The sequence below is a fragment of the Meriones unguiculatus genome, chromosome 1 (assembly GCF_030254825.1).
Source record: "Meriones unguiculatus strain TT.TT164.6M chromosome 1, Bangor_MerUng_6.1, whole genome shotgun sequence".
NCBI lineage: Eukaryota > Metazoa > Chordata > Mammalia > Rodentia > Muridae > Meriones > Meriones unguiculatus.
In genome coordinates, this window is record NC_083349.1 from 58518377 (window position 1) to 58533562 (window position 15186).

General features: G+C 49.0%; 1 protein-coding gene across 1 annotated transcript in view; it reads right to left on the reverse strand.

Annotated features, from left to right (window-relative positions):
• Dnmbp (dynamin binding protein) overlaps window positions 1-5219 on the reverse strand; it is a 91657-nt gene extending 86438 nt beyond the window's left edge. Inside the window, exon 1 of the mRNA XM_021644644.2 lies at window positions 5121-5219. The gene's annotated coding sequence lies outside the window, so the exon portion shown is untranslated. The remainder of the gene's footprint in view (window positions 1-5120) is intronic.
• Window positions 5220-15186: the final 9967 nt, after the last annotated feature.

Sequence of the window (15186 nt, forward strand, 5' to 3'; positions counted from 1 at the left end):
CCCCGCCCCTGTATCCTCCCTCCCTCCTTTCTGCCCCGAGATGTCATTAGAAAACCTGGCTCATCAAATGGAGGAAGACAGGTCAGGGGTGGATGCAGTGTGGATTAAATTTCTTTTTTTTTTTAAATGATTTATTTATTTTATGTATGTGAGTGCTCTATCTGTATGTACACATGCTTGCTAGAAGAGAGCACCAGATCACATTATAGATGATTGTAAGCCACCATATGGTTGCTGGGACTTGAACTCAGGACCCCTGGAAGAACAGTCAGTGCTCTTAACCTCTGAGCCATCTCTCCAGCCCCCGGATTAAATTTCTATAAGAATTACAGTCAGATAAGACTCAGAGATGGAGTTTTTTAATTTTTAATTTAAATTTAACTTTTAATTCTCTTTCTGTGCGTGCATGTGTGAATGTGTGAGTATGAGTGTGTGTGCGCACGCGCGTTGTAGTGTGTTGTAGGTCTAAGGGACGCTCAAAGGGACTAGTAACACAGAAACACAAACTGAAATAACGAGCGTCCCTCAGTACTTAGGAGATCAGAAAAAGGGCCTAAAGCTGAAGGCATGAGGGCACAGGCGATTTTGGAGGGACAGAGACGGCCTTGAGCCAGAAAGCCTGGGGCAAGAACTCGAGGAACAGCTACCGCAAGAATGAGCCTGGGGCCATTTACTCAACCTCAGTCCTTGAAAGCCCATAATGCAATAGTGTCCTCCTAAGTCCACACCCCCAGTGATGTGGCACAGCTTTACACACCAACATGGAAGGCAGAAGAAGGTGTCCACTGCTGCGATGATGTGCGGTGCTGGGGAATCCGTCTGCTACACAGACAACGGGTACCTGGGGCATGGGAGGCGGTATGTCAAGGCGGAGAAGCAGGTACACACCCCGATGGTGCGTGGGGCCCGAGGGCTACAGCCCAAGAGTTAAAACACGGCAAGCAAACACTTCTGCCTTGTAAGATCCCAGTCACAGTGAAATGCATTAAAAGCTCAGCGGTCAGAGCACTTGCTGCTCTTGGGGACCGGGGTTCAATCCTTAGCACCCATATGGTGGGTTCTGCAGGAGCCCGCCCCAGGCATGCATGTGGTGCACACATACACACGCAGGCAAAACACTCATAAATATAAAATAAATAAATCTTTTTTAAAAATTAAAGAGTACCTGAGGGCAGCTGAGTGGGATAACAGAACTGAAAACTAAAGAAATCTTTTAGACTGTGATAAAACAACTCAAATGAGGGCTGGGCCTGGTGGCACACGCCCTTATCCCAGTGCTCTAGAGGCAGAGGCGACAAAGAAAGAGACCTTGCCTCAAAAACAACACCAACAAAAGTCAAATGACCTGTGTGGGCAAAAATTAGTGTTGTTTCCTTCTCGAAAGTTCCAGATTTTCCTGACAACAAAAGCTATTCGAGCTGCCAGATCGGAGGATAAATGACAGTGCTTTTGACCCTGTTTCAAGCAGAAAGGGAAATTAGAGATAAGAAAAGTTTAAAGGCGAGGAACAGAGAATAGACACAGAAACTTTCTTTCTTTTTCTTTTTCTTTTTTCTGAGACAAGGTTTAACTACATAGCCCTGGCTATCCTGGAATTCACCACACAGGATAGGCTGGCCTCAAACTCATAGATCCACCTCTGTGCCTCCCCAGCACAGGGATTAAAGGCAGGTGTGTGCCACCACGCCCTTGTGGCCTGACTGCAAAGACCTGACTTTCTAAATTTGGGGTGTTTTGGCTCCCAGTGGGTCATCCGAAGCTTCTACTCTGATACCCTCCTCCTATACACTCTTCTTGCCTTCCTGCAGAAGAATCCACATGACCTGAAACCTTAAAATTCTTAAGCTGGAGGAGACACAGTTATTCTGCAGATGAAAACATGAAAAGCAAATTCTGGTTTAGTGCCACACAACATAAAAAGGAAGGCCTCCAATTCTGCCCTTGTCCCCCGTGGCCCCTCTCCCCTGACATGCTCTCTGCCCAGCACTTGCCGAGTGGACAGAGAAAAACACTGTAAAGGTTTCTCCCTTACTCAGAGTCGAAGCTGGATCACTGTTACAGCGGCCTACACCACGGTGCCCTTTCCCACTCCCGCCACCTCGTCATGTCACCTTCCCCATGTCCGAAGCGCCTGGCCTCTGTGACCTTGTCAGCCCTCCCACCTACCAAGCATGCTCCTGGGATGTGCTCCGCCTCTGCCTCCTGCTCGGTCCTCAGTAGAGGCCTTCCTCCATCACCCTGTATAAAAAGTAACGTCACCCCCCACACTGCTTCCTAGCTACACTGCTTAGAACTTCCCGTTGTATTCTGATGGCTGGACCTGCCCTACACACCTGCCGTCGCTCAGCATCCTACTAGAATATGTACTTTATCAGGTCTTTGCCCACTTCGCTCAAACTTCAGCCCTAACTCCTACAGCACTGGCTCATGCAAGTGCTTGAAAAACAATTTGCTGAATGAATGACTAAACGAATGGGTGGATGAGCAAACCACTCGGAATCAGAACACAACCCTTGCACCCGAACTCCTTGCACAGCACCTCCTCGTGTCGTCAGTCCTCGATGGCCACGTATCCTCAGCCTACAGAAAAGACTCACCAATCCAAAGATAAAATGATTCATTTTAGCTGCACTGTCTGCTTGTCTTCTTTGAAGACAAGGTCTCACTGTGTAACCTTGGCTGGCCTGAAACGCATTATATAGAGGGTGGCCTCAAACTCACAGAAATCCACCTGAGTCCTGAGCTGCCCCACGCCCATCAGGCAGCATGGCTTCTCTTTTGTTTTCTTTTCTTTCTTTTCCAGATCTGTGTAGTGCTGGCTGTCTTGGAACTTACTTTGTAAACCAGGCTGGCTTCAAAAACGGGGATCCGCCTGCCTCTGCCTCCCAAGTACAGGGATTAAAGGCATGCACCACCATGCTCATGGCTTTCGTTTTAACACCAAGGATGAAGCACCTAAATAAAAGTTAGCACCCATGTATATAATAGCTCTTTCAGGATGGCTGGTCTGGCTGTGGCTGGGACTTCCATCTCCCTGCTCTCCAGGTGGGAGGTGACCTCATGAGAAACTCCCAACAGCAAGACTGAATTATTTAAGTCTTGAAATTTGTTTTACTTAGATGCTTCTGTGGCTGGGTATCATAAGAAACTATTCCACATTCACTGGTGTGGAACTTCTAAGAAGTATTCTAAGGGACTCTTAAGACTGTCTCAACAAAGCTTGAGATTTTCATTCCGGACAACCCTGCAGTAATGACAACTTACAAGGAATGCAGTGGAGACGACCCTGTAATAGTGACAGGATGTAGGTAAGAGGTTAACTGACTTGTATTCTGTTCAAAGGAGAATAATAAACCTAGAAAGATGAGCCAACCTTTGTATCTGCCAACAGGTAGCAAGCATCCGCTTGCGCTCTTAGAATCATCTTTTAAAATCTGCTCCCAAATTTAAGACTAAGCAATCTGTAGCTTAAAGTACCACCCCCCATTTACTTTAGCCCAAGACAGATCAAAGTGACGGAGGGGACTGGGAACAGTGGTTGGAACGCACCATGCAGAAGAGGTTTCCTTCTAAGGCAGCGGGAAGGATCTCTGCCCTGGACCCATCTCTACGACAGCCTGCAAACGTGGACATTAAAGCTCAGCACGGCAGCTCAACCCTTCCGCGGGAGCAGAGTTCCCGTTAGTTTTTAGATCTTAATTGTTATCTTCGGATGCAGGACTCCCCTGTCCCTGACAGGAGAAAGCAGTACCAGTTCCAAGGGCACTCTGGGCCCTGCCCTGGGACGTGGGTGAAGGAGGAATGCGAAGAGGGTCTCGCAGGCAAACGGGGGTGCTTGGAGCAGAACGGGGCCAGAAGGGAGGAGGCGAGTGGGAAGAGGAGGCTGGGAGGCCCTGTTCTGTGGGTTAAAAGACAAATAACTCATACATATTTGAACAGCATCTATAAAGATTATTATCACATGTCGGCCAAAAGCATACACAAAGTGAATGTGGCATAAAAGTTACCCCAGCTTGAGTCAGCAGGTTCTCGGCTGACTGGAAAAATTACCCGTGGCAACCTGTATGCCACCCGATGCCAGACCTAGCAGTTCTCCGCGACACACCTCGCACTTGGTCTACTCAGGATTGGGGGGTATTAACACAGGAACATCAATCACGTGAAAAAGAAAAAAAAAAACAGGTTTCGATCCTCTCAGCTCGACAGTAATAATGTGAGTGGGAGAGCTGGGGGCAACAGCGAAGCTGAACACCTGCCTGAGGACTTGACGATTAATGTTGTTTTCTCGCGGTCACCAGGAGTGACCCATTTCAAGTCGGCACACAAAATGAAAGGCTCAGCGGTGGAAGCACTGAGAAATCGTCGGACAGTACTTGAGGGGACTGAGTTCCGGTGGACACACTCATTTGAACATTTTACCTCGGCTCTGCGTTTCCTTCCAACTGCTTCCTAAAGGCAACCCTGACCGAGAAATTAGGTCTGTCGCGCTGCAAAATCTGACTGTGGGTTAGTCAGCTCCGCTCGCATCGTGGAACTCGACCGAGTAAGTGGAGTTTAAACCATGCTCCAGCCTGGTGAGTGTCATCACTAGCCTGTCACATACCACACCACTGCTAATTAGGAAGTTTCACGAGGTGCTCCCATGACTGTGAAAGAATCACGGTAAGTCAGACCTCAGACAGGTTACAGAATTTACCACCCATTATTCTACGCACGACGGTGCTTTCCAAGCTGGTTCAAAAACAAAAAATAAACAAACAAAAAAAAAACCCGCAACCCTGTGCCTCGACTCTTCCACACCTCAGATGCCGGCCTGTTTGGCCATCCCAACATCCCTCTGCCGGAGTGACACGGACGCCCGGCCTCGCCGCAGTCGCCCCGGGCGCCCGGACTAAAGCAGAGCTGCGCCTCGGGCCAACCGCAGCCCTCGGGCTCGTCCGGCCCCGCGCGCCCACCGAGGCAGGGCGGCGCGGTGACAGCGCCCCGGCCGGGCAGCTCGCGCCGCGTCCGCGCCCCGGGAGGGCCGCGGGGGGCCCGGGGATCCGCGCGCGAGGACAGCGAGGCCCGGGGCTCCCCGCGGAGCGTCCCGCCACCCCGCCGGCGCCCAGCCCCGCACCGACCTGCGATCCGCGCCCCGCGTCCCCTCCGCGCACGGCCGCCGCTGGCCCGGCCCGGCCGCGGTCACCTCCCCTCCGCGGCGGCGGCGGCGGGCGGGCCGATCCGGGTGACTCCGCGCCGCCCCGCCTCCCTCCGCGCCGCTTCCGCCCGGTGGCCCGGTGCTGCGCTTCCCGCGCCAGCGCCCCCTGGCGGCCGCCCAGCCCGCCGTCCCGCCACGTCAGGGCCGGCGCTCCCCGGACCTCTCCGGGAAACCGAGGCACGGCCCGTTCAGCGCTGCACATCGCTCCGGCTAGGATCCAGCTCCCCGCACCCCCACAGCCGCACCCCCGCCAACCTAGAAAACTCAAAATCTCTGCTGCGCGAGGGACTCACCCCGCGGGGAGGCTGGTCTCGAACCTTTGATCCTCCTCCATGCCCCAAATGCTGGATTCCAGGAGCTCACCAACACACCCGGTCTCCCTCCTCTCCCTGTCGATTCTCCCCGCCCCCCCTTCTTCCTGAGCAGAGTCTCGCAGGACAATTTTGAGAATTTAAAAGCAAGGAAGCGCAGAAGCCGGACGCCCCAGTTTCTCAAAGTCCCTGCAGGATTTCTGCTTGTTAAAAGTCACAGCCTGGGATCCTACTTGGCGGATTTGAGGGATGCAGGAATCGTATCACTGTGCACACATAGCAGAGATAAACCTTCATTTCTACTTTTCTTTCGCTGTACTGTTCCTTGATTCCTCTACTCTTTTTAAATCGTTGTAAACTGGACATGGCTTAAAGTGTAGTGTTTGGATCACTGTGTCAGAATTTCCTTCCGTTTTACTGCTAAATAACATCCCATTGTCTACGAAGGCTACGTTCTGTTTATGCAGCGGCCCTTCGCTGGGCATCTCCGTGGAGTTTCCCTTTCGGCTGTTGTGGACGAGGCTGTGTCCAAAAGTGCACACGTGTCTACAGAGTCCTAGCTTCCCGCTCTTCCGGGCTTGTTATCTAAAAGTGAAACTGCTGAGTCACCTGTATTACTCGCCTCCTTTGCGCTGGAACACTGCTGGAAGATTTCTTTTTTGTTGTTGTTGTTGTTTTTTGCACTAGAGCATAAATATTCCAGGTTTTTCTTTTTTAAAAAAAAGCCAGCGGATGCTCCAGATGCCTGTGCGACAATGAGTGTCGCTACCCCTTTTCAAGAAACACTCACAACCTGTTTCTCACCCACATAATAACCGCCGGGCTTTTTTTACACCAGGCTGGCCTCGAAGTCCAGACCCACTTGCCTCCGCCTCCGCCCGCCTCGCCAAGGTGGGGACTAAAGGTGCGTGTTACCACGCCTAGCTGGTGGTGGTTGTTACTACCTTCTAACCACAATTTTGTTTTCTGTGTGTAGACTCTTCTAATGTGGTTTGGAGCCAAGTAATCCTTATGAAAGCCAGATGAGCTGAAAGCGAAGATTTCATTTTGAAACTAAAACAACACTGGAAGGTCTTAATGTAACAGCTCTATTTAAACTTATTTTTTTTTTCACATTTGTTTATTTACTTACTTACTTACTGGGGTAGGGGACATTTGAGGCAGGAGTCTTACAAAAAGGTCAGAGGGCAACTCCTTGGAGCCATTTCTCTCTACCATGTTGCCTTCAGGCTTGCCAGCAAGTGTCTTTTCGATCTGAGCCATGTCTCCAGCCCCTAATCTAAACATTTTCCTTTCACCCAGTCAGTCCCAGAATAGCCGGGTTATGAACTCTACTCAGAGGGAGGTTCTTTGGTGGGGTGCTCATTGCCTGAGGGTATCACCAAGGTTCTAAATCATGACTGGTATAAGGCCGCTCTTCTGAGGCGGGCAGGCATAGGAAAGGTTTACTGCCCGATGGTTGGGGCTACCCTCCTGTAAGAATGCACACATGCTTCCATGTCTCAGCAAGAGTATTCATTTCCAGACCTGGAACCGGCAACCAGACCGGTAACAATCAAATAGTATATTCCCAAGGTACCCACATACAAAGGGAAAATATAGCTGATCTGGCCTGACCTCTTTTTGTATGTATTTCCAGGAGGGAAAGCACCATCCTCCCTTTTAGAGAGACTCTCCTATTACTAACTTGTGTTTACGCATATTGGGTGCGCAAATGATTAAAATCAGATGCATTCCAGGAGGAGACAGACATGCACAGTAAGAGAAACCTAATCTATCAGTCAGAATAGAGCACCACGCAAAACACCCAAAACATGCCCTTTACTGACCAGCCCCTCCCTCCTTTAGGCCACATGGAGACCTCAATTGCCACTTGGGGCCCTTAGGCCCTCTCCGACAGTATAGCCCTCCCGAACCCCTACACTCACTCGGCTCTGCATGAAGTTACCTTGCTTCTTTTGCACATCTGCGTGAGCCCTTGTCTTCAGTCCTCTGGACAGCGGGCTGAGAACGCTGAAGCGCCTGTCCGCAGTAACTCGTCCTCTGAACACGGGAAACTCACCATACTCTTGACACAAAATAAAGCTGTGCTGGGCATTAGGAAGACAACAGGCTCCCGCCATCATGGAAGTCAAACTCCACAAAGATGTGAGAGGAACTAAATTATATGCCAGGTCAGCATGGCGTGGGCAGCCCCGTGAAGAGAACAAGCCGGGGACACAGTAGAGGAATGGTAGAGAATTAACTCCTAAGGCCCTGGCTGCGTGTTGTTTCTGAGAATTAACCTCTCTCATGAACTGATAGGGCTGTCAGGGCTGATAGGGGCTGCACAACAGTCCTTGAAGAGATGGAAAAGCAGTTACTCAGTATATTTTTCTTTTCCTGTTTGGTGGCTCAGACGAAGAATCTAGCCAAAATAGAGGGTGAGAGGTTTCTTTGACTGTAAAGGCGGTAGGTAGGTCTCTCTTCAAAGTTAATGTTTTCTGAGGCCAAACTGAGGAAAAGGATTTAGCCGTGCAAAGAGCTAAAGGCAGTGATTTCAGGTAGAAGAAACTGGAAAGCTCTGGAACCAAAAGCAACTTGACAAGTTTCAGACCCACCAGACGAGCTGCTGAGAGCAAGCAACGAGAGACTCGTGACGTGAGACTAGAAAGCACACTGAGGCCAGCAAAGATGCTCAGCAGGTAAAGGTGCTTGCTGCCACCACTAAGGACCTGAGTTTGCTGCAGGATTCCCACATGGTGGAAGAAGAGAATCAGCTCCAGAGAGTTACCCTCTGACCTTTACATGTGCACACAGACGCTAAATAACTGAGTAAATAAATAAAGAGCAATAGAAAGCGAATGGCTGTGAGGGTCACCCTGAGTCTAGCGGGCCACGACGAGCTAAGTTTTATGATCAGTATCCCTAGCTGAGAGGACCAGGATAAAGAGATCTAATCCGAAGAGATCTCGGTGGGGCTGGAAATATAGCTCACATAGCTCAGTTGGTGGAGTGCTTGCCTGCCCAGCAGGGCATGAAGCCTCGGGTTCACAGCCAAACAGCACAGAAGCTGGCCACGCTGGCACACGCCTGTAATCTCAGCACTCAGGAGGTGGAGGCAGGAGGATCAGAACTTCAAGACTACCTCTGGCTATATAATGAGTTCAAAGCCAGCCTCTCCCCGAAGGTAGGAGTAGGATAGATAGAGAGGGTGGAGGGGGCTGCCTTATAAGACTTAAGGTTAGCATGTAACATTAAAACTTGTAAATAGAGCCCAGGAGGCAGAAGCAGGTAGATCTCTGTGAGTTCAAGGCCAGCCTGGTCTACAGAGTGAGTCCAGGACAGCCAAGGCTCCACAGAGAAAACTGTCAAAATAAATAAATGAATAAATAAATAAGTAAAGAAAACAAAAATACCACCACCAGAAAACAACAAAACTTATAGAGATGGCTCAGCAGGTAAGAGCACTGGCTGCTCTTCCAGAGGACCGGGGTTTGATTCCCAGCACCCATATGGCAGTTCACAATCAATCTGTAACTCCAGTTCCAGGGGATCTGACATCTCCTCCTTGCCCCTGCTCAACCCAGACACATATATGGTGCACAGACATACCTACCAGGAAGACACTCATATACATAATAAAATAAAAAATAAATAAAATAAAATTTAAATTTATAAATATATGCTTGCTTCCACTTCCAGCAATTTTCAATAAGCCAAAACACAGAATTCTTACCAGTTTTGGTGACTCACCTGTTTAAACTATTTGGGTGTGTCGACCTCGGGTCTCAGTTCTAAAGGGAGCCCTACCTGCCAGGGTGCTCCTGGTCTGCACTTTCACTGGCATCATGGACAGCATTGAAAAGCAGCAGCCGGTTCACGGCTCGGCCCCACATCAGCACTTCTCTTGAATGTGGCGTGTCGCAGCCATAATCTCATTAGAGTATCAGGCTGCTGACTGAAGCTGGCCCCACACAGGGCCCAGCTGGGCTTTAATCCTGCAGTGGCCAGGGGCCCAGCTGAGGGTGACAAGTACAGCTAAATACCCATTCTTACCCGTACTACTGAGGAAGCAGTGGTCCAGAGTTTAGTGGTCGCATACGGAGGATGCAGGCTTGCAACTCAAAATGCCGTGAAGGAAGAGGCATCGCATGGAGATTTTTGAGAACTGGCCATAAAAGGGGGGTCTGAACACATCTGGGGTCCCTGGAGAGAGACACTGAAAGACCAGCAGCCGACCGGGATGGATGCCAGGGAGGGCTGTGCTCCCTTAGAAAATGGGGGAGTTCTAGGACCTGTCTGCAGGGGTTGTACAAAGGCAGGGCCGGCTCCTAGCAGTGGTTCTGTGGGTCGCAACTCCACTGACAGACCTCTAGCTCTGAAAATATTTACATCACGATTCATAACAGTAGCAAAATTACAGTTATGTGGGAGCAACAAAATAATTTATGGTTGGGGGTTCACCACAACACGAGAGCTGTATTAAGGAGGCGCAGCATTAGGAAGGGTGAGAACCACTCTCCTAGAGAAACATGACAGACTCCACCCAGGGACCCCGAGCAAAGCCAATTCCTGTTTGTTCTTAGAAAAGTTCCTTGTGAAGAAGCTTTTGGGTTGTAGAAAATAAAACAAACCATAACTACCCAGTTTCTTTTTAGGGCCACCTGGTGCTGTGCAGAAGGATTGCTTTTCTTTTCATCTGCCTTGTGCTTCAAATGGCTTATAGTCCATCTCAGCCAGAAAAATAAAAAGCCAAGCCAGGCGTGGTGGCAGCTCATACCTGTAATTCCGGCACTTGAGAAGTAGAGGCAGGTGGATCTCTGTGAGTGTGGGTCCAGCCTAGTCTAAACAGAGAGGGATTCCAGGCAGCCTCAGCTACGTAGTGAGGAAACATAGCAAGTGAAAAAAAATATAGCCAAAAAAACAAATCTCCTTTCTTACCAACACCCACAATACACCAAGCCTGTCCAACAGAGAGATGCTAAACGTAAGCAACATTTTTAAATTTAATTTTTTCCATCTTATTTTTCTGTGTATGGGTGTTTTGTCTGCAGGCCTGTCTGGGTACCACGTATGTACCTGATGCTGTGAGGGCTAACAGAGAACATCAGGTCCCCTGAGACTTGAGTTATATGGTTGTGAGCTGCCATGTGAGTGCTGGGAATCGAACCCCGGTCCCTCTAGAAGGTAGCCAGAGCTCTTAACCAAGCCATCTCTCCAGTCCCAGAATAGCATTTCTTTAAAAACCCACCCATTTTATGTACCTGCTGAAGATACATCTCTTCCTGTTTCCATAAAGAGATAAGGGAGGAGATACTTGGGTTCTGAATGAAGGAACTAAGGAGCTGGCAATGTAGTACTGAAGACAATTTTGTTTTTGTTTTGTGGGTGTGAGTGTTTTGTATGCCTGGTGCTTGAGGAGGCCAGAAGAGGATGCTAGATCCCTTAAGACTGGAGTTACAGATGGTTGTGAGCTGCCAAGTGGGTGCTGGGAATTGAACTCAGGTCCTCTGAGAGAGCAGCCAGGATCACTAAGCCACCTCTCCAACCCCTGAAGAGAATTGTGTAGAAAATATTTATTATAACCTGGCCTATGTAAGGACACAGCCTATATTTACATCTTTAGTTTTTCTTCCTTATCAGTAAGAAAAACAAAAACCAAAAACAAACAAAAAAAACCCACAACATTTCTCCAAGGAACAGAACCACCGAGATTCCTCATTTGAATGGAATTATTTTCTCTTTAAAATATCTTAATGGTTGTTTCCTGTGTGTGTGTGACTATATGCGAGCCTGTGTGTGCCACAGAGCTCCTGTGGAGGCAGAGACCAACATACGAGAATCAGTTCTCTCCTTCCACCGTGTGAATTCCAAGGATGGAGCTCTGACCTTCGGGCTTGGCAGAAACGCCTGTACTCACAGAGCCATCTTGCTGCCTCCTAGAAGGGATTTTAAAATTTTAATGAAGTTGAGCACAGTGACTCCCCACCGTCAGCTCAGTGCTTGGAATGCTGAGACAAGAGGGTCTTGAGTTTAAGAATACATAATAAGACACTGGCAAAACAAAACAAAAACAAAAACAAACACACACACAAATCTTATAGGCCATCTATTTTCTTGTCATGGTTGTTCTCATTAATGGAGCAAGATAATAAAGTTTATGTTTTTCTCTGTAAATAACGTTGGTTGTTCTCCTTGGCATGTGTCATAATGACGCTTAGAGGTGGTCACTATCACCCTTAGCTTGTAAATGAAGCTAAGGGCTCCACGAGGTTGGCTCCCCTCATCTTCCCTGACCTTTCCACGACTTAATCATTCTTTTACTGTTTGTGTCAGAACACCATTATATATGAGGCAAGCAGCTATGTTGCTGAAGAGGCCCTTGGACTTCTGAGGCCCTTGCTTCCATCTCCTGAGCACACGACTGTATGGATCAAAGCCCCACATGCTAGGCAAGCAATCTGCCAGCGGAGCTACCTCCCAGCCCAATAACTGCTGATATGATGCAAACCATCTTCCTACTTTTTGATGCAGTGTTTACTTAAACTTACTCTCTTTGTTTTGGAAGGGAAAATTCGCATGACACCTCTAAGTGTGAAACCGGGTAGTGATCACTGCATGTTGTCGTCAGAATAAACACAAAAGAAGCAAGCTGATACTAGACTCTGGTTCTGAGCATGAGGGCCGCTCTTTCCTATGTTAAGTAAATAAATAACTAAGAAGCACTAAGTTATCCTGTGTTGGAGGCGAGGCTGCCCTGCCCGTCTATTCCGTTCTGTGTAAAACTGGTGATTCAGAGGATGTCTCGCCCTGGGGGCTCCGGAATAGTTGCAGCACGTGGACCAGCCACGCAGCACACACTGGCAAATGACTTATTCCCAAGAGTGGAAAGTGTAGACCTTGTAGAGTCGTCTGGTTGGGTTGAGACTGTAGGCTTAACAGGGAAACAGGCCCAAGGACCTAGCAGACACACCATACCAAGGAAAGAATGTAAACTTCCTCCCTTGGACCCAAAAAGAGAGAGATACTTAAGCTTGGAGATGGCAGAGCTCTGACGGTCTGGTATGTATCAAGGACCTACCAGGAAGGAACGCTCAGCTCTCTCAGGGCCTGAAACTCGGATCTATCAGTGCACTGGAAGCAGGTACTCGGTTGCCGTGTGCTTACCCTCGTTTGTCAGTCTGGACTGGCTCCATCTGTCTGCCCATTCCTTCATCTGGGCCTCACCCGGCCCTTCTGCCTCTCCAGCTGGGCTCAGCTTTGCTGTGATTGCAGCCACTGCAGTGTCCCAGCTTCTCCACTGCAGCGTCCCAGCTTCTCCACTGCAGCGTCCCAGCTTCTCCACTGCAGTGTCTTCTCCACTGCAGCGCCCCAGCTTCTCCACTGCAGCATCCCAGCTTCTTCACTGCAGCATCCCAGCTTCTCCACTGCAGCATCCCAGCTTTTCCACTGCAGTGTCCCAGCTTCTCCACTGCAGTGTCTTCTCCACTGCAGTGTCTTCTCCACTGCAGTGTCCCAGCTTCTCCACTGCAGTGTCTTCTCCACTGCAGTGTCCCAGCTTCTCCACTGCAGTGTCTTCTCCACTGCAGTGTCCCAGCTTCTCCACTGCAGTGTCTTCTCCACTGCAGTGTCCCAGCTTCCCCACTGCAGCGTCCCAGCTTCTCCACTGCAGTGTCCCAGCTTCTCCACTGCAGTGTCCCAGCTTCTCCACTGCAGTGTCTTCTCCACTGCAGCGTCCCAGCTTCTCCACTGCAGCGTCCCAGCTTCTCCACTGCAGCATTCCCAGCTTCTCCACTGCAGCGCCCCAGCTTCTCCACTGCAGTGTCCCAGCTTCTTCACTGCAGCATCCCAGCTTCTCCACTGCAGTGTCCCAGCTTCTCCACTGCAGCATCTTCCTCACTGCAGCTGTGCTTTGGTGTCTCTTGGCTTCCTGGCTGTACAGTGCTTCAGAAACCTCCTGAACTTGGCTGTGGCCGCTTAGCCCTTTGCAGCCATTCCGCAGTCACATACATGCATCTGGATGTAGATGTACTTACTGAATGAAGCATAATGTGTAACCTGAACATTAATAATAATAATTAATTGGAATACTGGAATAAAAGAACTTGTGTTATTGTTTAATGATAACCAATATTTTACACACACACGCACACATACACCCTCAGCCTCCATCTTCCAGATAGCCCCAGACTGATCCACCAGTCAGTATGACGGTTCCCCAACTTGTGTTATTGAAAGTCGATACCCAAATATATACATGACCCAAGAGTCATAGCTAGTCTGCCTCTAAGCTGGGAGAACACAAGCCTGTAGACCTGTTAGTCACCTGGTCCTCTCTTGAGAGAGACTGTGAAGTTATCACCAAAGACAACAGAAGAAAAAGTGGAGAGAGATTTTTAGACTGCAGAGTAGGGTACCTGGATCCTGAAGATCTAGTTACCTATGACACAGATGCTAATCAGAAGTGAAAGTTGCTGTAGCATGAGGAAAAGGATTTAGTTCACTTTTAAAGATTATACTTTATTTATATTTATTTCTCATTTGAGATAAGGTCTCACTATGAAGACCAGGCTGCATCAAACTCACAGAGATCCTCCTGCCTCTCAGTTGCTGAGATTAAAGGGGCATGCAGCACCATGTCCAGCCAAAACATTTTGTTTTTATTTGTGTATCTGAATGGTGTGTGTGTGTGTGTGTGTGTGTGTGTTCTGGATCTGGAGTTACAAGCTCCCCAAGGTGAATGCTGAGAACTGGTCCCAGGTCCTCTGAAAGTACTGCAAGCTCTCCTAACTGCTGAGCCAACTCTCCCGTCCTGGCTCAAGACTTTTAATGTTAAGATTTCCTAACTTGGGATATGAAAAACAGTTACAAGTTCTCAAAGATGGAGGATGGCAGGCATATTTCTTCTAATTGGCCTTATTAGAAAATAAGTTACTCCAAAATAGTTAGTGGGTCCTTTAACTTGCCAGTAAAATTGTTTATTGGTCTGTGGAATAATAAAATAATTTTATTGGTTAGTTATAAGCTACAGTGTATATAAACATTTAGGTATTTTGAAAGAGGAATACAGTTGTGGTCCTCTTGTTTCTTAGCCCATTTTGGCTTGATCTGATTTCAGAGAGGATTTAAGGAGACTCCTCAACTCCTTTGCTCTCAGGCTCAGCATGGTGTCTCCGGGCCCAAGGCCTGGCTAGGGATAGTCTAAGGGAAGTCAAAGAGGCCTTTTCCCTCCCACAAGGGGAACATGGAGCCAAGGAACAGTTTTATTTGTCTGTTCCCAGGACTGCACGCAGAAGCCGGCAGAGTGTCAGCAGGAACAGGCAAGAGCTCACCCTGAAGATGCTCTCTGCTTTTTGAGCCCAGGCTGCTTGTGTCCAGGTCTCAGCAGACTCCACCTGCAACCCAGCCAGCCACAGAGAAACTTAGCCAGTGTCAGAGGAAAAGAAAAGTCAGGGGAAGACCCAGGGAGGGAAGGGTCGTGGTGAGGACCATTAATTACATCACTGACAGGTGAGGGGAAGCCTTTCCAAATGGTGGAATTTAACTTTTAGGAGGAGGGAGGGGACTGGTGTTTGCTTAGGCATCTGCCCAGCAACATTCCTCAAGGTTAAACAGAATCTGAATGAAGCCAGTGTCCCAGCAGCCCTGAAGCCAGACTCCGCAAGGGGGAAGGCCACTAGAGTGCGGACTGTGTGC